This window comes from Pteropus alecto, unplaced genomic scaffold, assembly GCF_000325575.1.
Source record: "Pteropus alecto unplaced genomic scaffold, ASM32557v1 scaffold185, whole genome shotgun sequence".
Classification (NCBI taxonomy): domain Eukaryota; kingdom Metazoa; phylum Chordata; class Mammalia; order Chiroptera; family Pteropodidae; genus Pteropus; species Pteropus alecto.
Window position 1 is genome coordinate 12,374,299 of NW_006438088.1, and position 8,351 is coordinate 12,382,649.

Consider the following 8,351-nt stretch of genomic DNA (forward strand, 5'->3'; position numbering starts at 1 on the left):
AAAATATTTTGCTGCCCAACTGATGGGAATAGCTGAGAAGTGATGAGCATTTAAGTATCATGCAAGAATAACGACTAGAAAACAGAATGTGTTTACAGTGAAGAAATCAAGCCTGTTAGATTCATTTTTCATTGAAGGAAGTAACCCATAGACAAGGAGAATGATCCTACGAACAAGATGAATGGATTGGTCTCAGCGCTTTACAATTCAGCGGAAAAATCACTGCTAACCAATAGCACCATGCAGGGAGGTCCAAGGCTATCTTACAGGGATCTGTTCTCAGTTCTGTCATTTTCTAGATTTTTATTGGAGGATGAAGGGATGAAAGTAACAAATTTTCATTCCCTACAGAGCAAGTCAAGTGATAAAAGAATAAAATATTCTTCGCAAAATATAAATATGCCTTACAGCAAAACATAAAAATATCTAGTGATTTAATTAACTTAAGTAGCTAGTAAGTTCAGCACTCCCCAGAAGGAATTTATTTATTGAATTTGAGCCCCCAACTGAGGGAGACATATCCTTCACTACTCTATCCTGACCAGATATTCCTGAGCTTTGTACTCATCTGGGGGCGAGTCTGTGAGACCAAAGGACTGCAATTAGGAAAAGAAATAGTGATCAAAATGATATTTTCTGAAGAAATTTGAAAGAATTGGAGATTTTTAACTTCAAGAACGAACTTCAGTAAAATGTGATCACTGTCTTCAAATACAGTTTGTCACATGACAAAGGGATTAGACTCGCTCTGTGGAACCCAAAAGTCAAAACCTGAAGGAGATAGATTTGGGTTCAATATAAGCAAGTTCTCCAAGGAACAGAGCCAGGCTGTCACCTACTTCTATCTGAGAGCTGACAGCTGAACAGATCACTAAGTGTAAAGGCTTCTCAAACTAGGAATAAATCATGCTTTCAGCAAAGATTTAAGAGAGATGCTAGAGGATTATATCTCAGTAAAGCTATCAACTGAAAAAAAAAACAAAACGCTGTATAAAGAAACAAAAGCGCTCTGAAAAGTGGGCAAAGTAAAAAAGTTATGGTTGACCCTTGAACAAGGTGAGGGTTAGCAGCACCACGCACCTCCCCCTACCCCTGTGCAGTCAAAAATCCACATGTAACTTTGGACTCCTGAAAATGTAACTACTAATAGCCTACTGTTGATAGGAAGTCTTACCGATAACATAAACTATTTATATAATACATATAATACAAAATATGTGTACTATACATATTATATACTACAGTCTTATAATAAAGTAAGCTAAAAATGTTATTAAGAAAATCATAAGGAAAAGAGAATATATTTACAGTATTTAATAAAAAAAATCTGCATCTAAGTGGGTCTGTGCAGTTCCGACTATGATGTGCAAGGGTCAACTATAGTCTAAGAAGAGCATTTATACTCTTAGGCTCTCAACTATCTACACTCAACATGGAAACTGAAAAGTGAATTGTGGCCTAAACCATTGCCAACGCGTTTCTACAACACACAAAACCAAAGGTTTTAGACTACAGGAGTGTCAAGTCCGATAAACCGCTCACCCCTAGTCCCTCTACACATAACTTCGAGTTGCCTACACTAAATCATATTCAGTTTTGGCAGGCAAACATCTTGGAAATAAAATAGGTTTTTAAAGCACTGATTTTTCCATTTATCTCAAGGCATGAGTGGAATTTTTTTAATGTCAGTCAAATGTCCACAGTGGGAACTTAAGAGCAACCCACACATTTCCTTTCAATGTACATGTTAAAAGGACTCTGAATAATGCACAATCCAAGAAATTCAAAAAGGATCAATTTAAAAAACAAAAATAAAGACATAGAGCAATGAAAACAACAAATAATCTATCTTTTTTCAAAATTTCCAAATGAGACAATCAAAATACCACTTACTTAACAGGCAACATCTCTCAAATCAGTTCCAGTGCTAAGAATGTTTGCCCAGGAAACAGTTTCTGCATCCCAGTCAATTCCTAAAAGAAAAACAAAAGCTCTACAATCTCTGTCTTATCTTGACATGTTTTCCGATTGTGAAAGATGACTGAGGGAAAAGAGGGCAGTCTTAACACTGTTTGATGAAGGTCAAGAGCATTTAGTAATTCTTGGTGGAAAACATTATGGAAAGTCCATTAGAAAAAAAATAGATTACCACATTTCTGCTGCCTCAGGATGGGACGGCAATTAACTGGCTATATTTTCCAGGAAGAAAGAAAGGAAAAGAGCCAGGCAGAGCCTCCTCTCATAGCAGTGTTTTCATATGTCCAGTGAGGTCTCTGAGGCTTTCTGGTTGGCTGATGGCTGAGATATTATGGGGCACATATATAGCTATGGATCATTACAGATTGGCACATACCTATAAAGCAGAACTACCTCGAATCCCAGATACGCTAGGTTTGCTCACAGACATGCACTGCGGTATCCAGAAATTAGGGAGATAAACTTTAGAGTATGAATATGTGCTTTCTGGAATGACTAAATTTAGAATTTTCCATATATATTATGGAAGTCATGTAATATGTACTAGTACTCTCCAAATAACAGTATGTGGGATTTTGAGCTTTTTTGTCAGAATGATGTTGTCTTTCCTTTTGTCTTTTTTTTTAACAGGCTAAGCCAAAAATCATAAAAATGTAATAGATATCTGTCTACCTACTAAAGTACTAATTACAATAACAATGATATTTCAGAGATATATTAGTGAGATGTTAGTTCCCAAATGTCAGTCCAGACTGGTGAAAGACCATGCTAAAATTGTTACCAGTATATTACGACATAAAAAAAGCAAAGAGAATATAATGGTTTGTTTAAAGATGAAATCTATTCCATTTAAGCATCTGTTATTTATTCTGATATGTCATTCCTATTCTCTAGGTATTAAAAAAAATCTAAGAGGACAATGATGGTAATGGGATGGGTAAGATGTGTTGTCGTTTTGTTATCTGAGGTCACATACAACCAGAAAATAGCAAATCTGGAATCCAAACTCAGGCAGTGCCACTCCAGAAACCATACTCTTAATCAACATAGTGCACTAACTTTTGGTACCTCAGTATGCCCATTTGAAAAATGGAGAATAATGAAAGTACTCTCTTCGGGTTGTAAAAATTAAATGAGTTCATATTTGTAAAGCTCTTAAATAGTGCCTGACATATAGAAAGTTCCATATAAGTGATTGTTTAAAAACAACAAACAAATTAGTATTTTGTCCAAAGTCATACAACTAGTAAGTGACAGAACCGGTATTCAAACCCATGGAGTTTAGCTCTAGTCTACACTGTTAACTTGCATGCACCACTGCCTTGGAGTCATGCTGATTCACACCATTAAACACAAAATGAGTATGAGAGTCAACCACTAAGTTAAGGCATGACCAGTTTCACAACTATCTGGAGATAGAGGAAGTCAACCATGGAAATGGGTAGTTGTCTTTTTAGCAACTAAAAAAACTGAAAATTTCATCTGGGTGGGAGGAAAAGAATGGAACCAGGTGGGTCATATTCCCCAGGGGTCCCAGTACTCATGCAGCTGTTCTGTGGGGCTAAGAGGCTTAAAATAAAACTGAACACAACTGCCTTCAGGACCCAACCCTGCCTCAGATCCTGTAGAAAAGAAAATGCTTATAGAAAGGACATTTATTGATTGGTTTTAAGACCTCTAGGTTTCGCATTAGTCATTGGTTTGCTTCTAAATGTATGGTCAAAATCTAGAGAGGAAGAAAGTTGTGCTTCTCGAAACCAGACACATACACACACACACAGACATGCACACACACAGCATTTTGGGTTTTCTTTGAGGCTCTGTACATAATAAAACAATAGAATGCATGTTTCTGTAGATACGAAGGAAAGAAAAAAGAGATTTTGAATTTTTCCCCATCATCTCTTACTTAGGAAGCAAACTGAGAGAAAAGTGATGGAACTTTTACAGGTTCCTGGTCCCACATCTCTCTATGTTTTGTCTATTACTTGCATTTCATCAGCCCAGTGTAAACATCGCTGCTCTTGTTGTTGCCAGGTTAGGGAAAACTATTTAGCCTTCCAGGAAATCACCAGCACTTTGTACTTATATCTTGATGAGTGAAAATTTGATGGAAGAATGAACCAGCAGGACTGAGCGAATGTTTTGGGTCCCATTACATTTTGTTATTCATACAGTTGATCATGCTGGAGAATGATCTTGCCAATTAGCACAGCCCTTGCAATGCATCCCACATCAGGAAAGTTGGCTAGTTAGCATCCTCTCTTGCAGCCTCAAACTCAATATACGGCTCAGGCCTTTCATCACTTGTCATAGTTTTGTAAATAACTCCAACCATATGAAAGGCTTTTCTTTCTTTTACCGGTAACCATGTTTACTGTATATGTACAACATAAGTTATGACATTTTGTTTTGGACTCCTTTTTTAATTACTCTTTCTGACCAGGGACCCCCTGTTGTTGAAACAGATGTTGTGGGGGCCAATAATAGCTCTCAGCTGCCAAAGCAAAATATGAAACTATGCCCAGACCACGCAGAACAAATGACTGTAATGAGGAGATGCTTGAGACCAAACAATAGAGCAAGTTGATATTTCATACATGTAGCCACTTATGTCTGAGCATAGACTGAACATGTCCAACAACATTCTTTTTTCTATTCTCCTCTATCACATGAGTAACTAGCCTGAAGGGCAGGGAGAGAGCGAACTCCTCAAAATAAGAACACAGACACGTACACTCAGGAACTAGAGTCCAGCTAACTCACAAATTGAAACTAAGAGACCTTCCCACACACTCTCACCCAGTCTGCAACATTAGGCAAGGATGGCTCTGTGTAAATGAGTTTTATGTTTGGAATGACAACCAGATTTTGTTTTTCAATCAGTGAACATAAAGATTAAATGCAACATAGGTTTATCAGAGTGATATGCTGGTAAATGTTTTAACAACAGTCTCTCCAGAGGGAAAAGTCCTGATTTATAGTATTTTTCAGTTTCCATGGTGTAAATATTCCTGCTATGATTGATTTCAAGCTTTCAACATGACATCATTGAATGAAGAGATGGGATGAGATGGGAAGTAGTACACCATTATGTAGTATTTCCACAATAGGCATTAAAAAAAGTCAAGAGCATCAGTAATTGAGAAATGTAGTAACATAATTAGTGGGTCATGAGTTAGGAGAATTTATTGCCTTTGTCTAAAATTTAATTAATTCTAAGTTTATTTAATTTAATCATTAATCAAGACTGTGCTTAACAACCAATCTTTGAAAATTTAACAATTGATTCCCACAAGTCAATCGAAGCTAGCTCTAGCACATCACGAGTCCAACACCACCATCATGTAAATGGTTATTAGATACCTTTCCACTCTGACTGTGGTCAGCTGAGCAGCATCAGCACCACCTGAGAGCTCATTAGCCCCGCCCCACATCTCCTGAATCAGAATCTGCATTTAGCGGGATCCCCAGGTGATTCTTGGGCACGTTAAAGTTTGAGAAGCACTGAACTAATGAGTAACTTAAATGGATGTTAATTATATGAATATAAATAAATATAAATAATGAATGTGTATATATATATATAAATATATATATAGTAAATTAAAAGGATGTTCAGAGAAAACTTTCGATAAGATATTTCAAGGCAGCTGCAAAAAATTGTTTCAAAATCCATAATGTCCCAAGATTTTGTTTGGGTAATTCTAGATTTAAGAAAGAAAATGTGTTGACATCCTTGTAGCTTTGGGAGGCAGGGACTCTGCATAAAACTTTTGAATGCAAATGTTGCTTTTGGCCAAATTTGCCAGCAGAGAAACAGTGGGGGAAATTATTTAACTTCTCTGTACCTCCAACGGGGTGATATTAATAGTAAAATGGATGATATTGATAGTACCTATCTCACTGAATGGTAGTAATGAGCAGTGAGATTAAAGTGCTTATCCCAGTGCCTGGCATATAGTAAATGCTCAATAAATTTTAGTAGTTATTACTATTTCTTAGAAGGAAAAAATGATGTATCAACCCTAATACATGTTTAAAATTAAGAAAAATTTGTTTTTCTTGACATGCCTTCTAAAAATTTTTATTTCGATCAAAAACTTTCACACTATTCTTATCCCCAAAGATTAGTAAACAAATATAGAAATTAAAATTACTTCTGAAATACATCCAAATTTCAGACTGATTAACTCCAGCTTCAAAAGTCACCCGAGGAACTTCTGGGAAAGTGTACTTGCACTCATGAAAAGAGACTCAAAAAAGAAAAGGCCTCTTCTGCTGGATCTAGTCTCATGTGCAGGTGCTGCCTCAAATTTTGTGACCTCAGGAGTATCCAAGATGAAAGAGAAAACAATGGAAAGAACCTGACCTTAGGAATGCCACAAACTGTTGCATTACCAAACCTGGACAACTTGGAGCAGCTTCACCTAGGCATTTTTGTCGCTTGTGATAACAAATAATCTTTAATGTTTAAACTGGAGAGGTTTACAGGTCTGTTATTCACCAGGTGCATCTGAACTCTTGTAAATCACGTTAGGTTCAATTTAGGCTCAAAGTAGTTTAAATAACTTGCCCAAAGTAGCAGTTCATGATAGAGCCAGGCTTCATAACACCCATGTGTTTCAAGGTGGCTTTTTTTTCTTTTTCTCTTCCTTTCTTCTCCTATCTTCTTCTCTACTTCCTTTTCTTAACTAAACTCACAGTGAATTTGACCATTTCAGTTTTTTCAGATAGCCAAGACTACCCAATTTTGATTCAACATATCCAATAGTATGATTAAAGCCAAAATATCCTCAAGAAGCTGTGGACAGCCAATTGAGCATTCAATTCCAAATTTTGTGCTTTAAGTAGACTTTCTCTAACTAACCATGGGGAAGACAGCAACTGTGGGATAAAATTACACAACCAACACCAATCTATGAAATTACTCAATTATGAAAAAAATAAATCTATTATACTGGTTATTTGGTATTATGTAGAATAAAATAACCATTGATTTACTTTTTAACTTTTGCAATATTCAGCCAATATTGTCAGTATAACCTATTCTTTTTCCCCCTGAAATATGCAATTCTTGGAAATTTTGTTCAACAACTTACAAAAACAAGTTAGATCAGCAAAGATCTAACCAAGACGAAAAAAATTACTTCGAGTGAATTTAATGCAGGGACTTTGTTACACAGGTGATAGTGAACCTAAGAAACCAAACTGGTGACAGTGAGGAAACCCAGAGATTAGCAACAAAAGAAAGTCATTGCCACTACTGGGCCAGTTAGACAAAGAAAGAAGATGCTGTTGTATAAGACAGAGTTCACAGTTACTCAGAATAAACTGGAACGATGGCAGGCAAGTCTATTGAAATCTGGAGCCCTAGAGGAGAAGCGGTCATTGCTAAAGGTGCCACCAGAGGCAGAGAGATGGGCTAAGAAATACTCGGCTCTCCAATCTCCCACCAGAGCCTCCCACTGGTCAAGGCCAGCCAGAAGCCGTACACCAGAGCCTCGGAAATGTAACTGCAAGCGTCAATAACAAGAGCAGAGCACTGGAAGAGGGAGCCATGGGTCTGAGAACAGGCCAGGGATCCTCTCAAGAGTTTTAGTAAACCTTTTTAAATTCCTTGTAAGGAAACTTCTTTACTGATTCCATTTATTATTACATTTTCTTTCAGTTCAATCAAAAATGTTTCAGAGGAGCATGTAGGTCCAAGATATCTTTATTCTACCTTAGCAGGTTTTTAATCAGCATGCTTAAGAAATAATGAACATCAAAGGTGACAGGGACTACTCTAATTCTTTTAAAGGAAACTTCGGCAATGAGACTATTTTAGTTCGGACACTGACCTCCAGGTGGGTAAGTGGGTATTGTCCCAGGCTTAAAAATGAAAAAGAGGCCGACATGGGGCACAATTGAAAATATGCACATCAAATCTCCCACTCTCTCATCAAAACGAAAGAGGAAATGAGAGGGAAGAAAAGGAAGGAAGAAAGATTGCATTCAAATCAGAAACATTTTAACTAGTGCATAAATCAAAACATGGACATTAACAATGGCCATTTAGCCTTTTATTTTCAAGGTGTCATGCAAGGAATCAAAACATAACAGTAGTTCTTTACTGGAGAACCAATATTTTACTCAAGATAAGTTATGAAAATCTTAAGCAAAATGCAATGTGTTATTCATTTGTCTTTTAATTTAGGTAAATGTTTGCTTATTACCTTTCTCAAATGTTTAGCCTTTGTTTTATTTAGTATTTTACTTTTTTATCTTGCAGTTTAATTTCTACATTATATTATGGTCTCCTAAGAACATAGTTTTATTTTTATTCCATTTCCTACACATTTGGCATTTCTTTTTAGCAAGTTTCTAAGTTA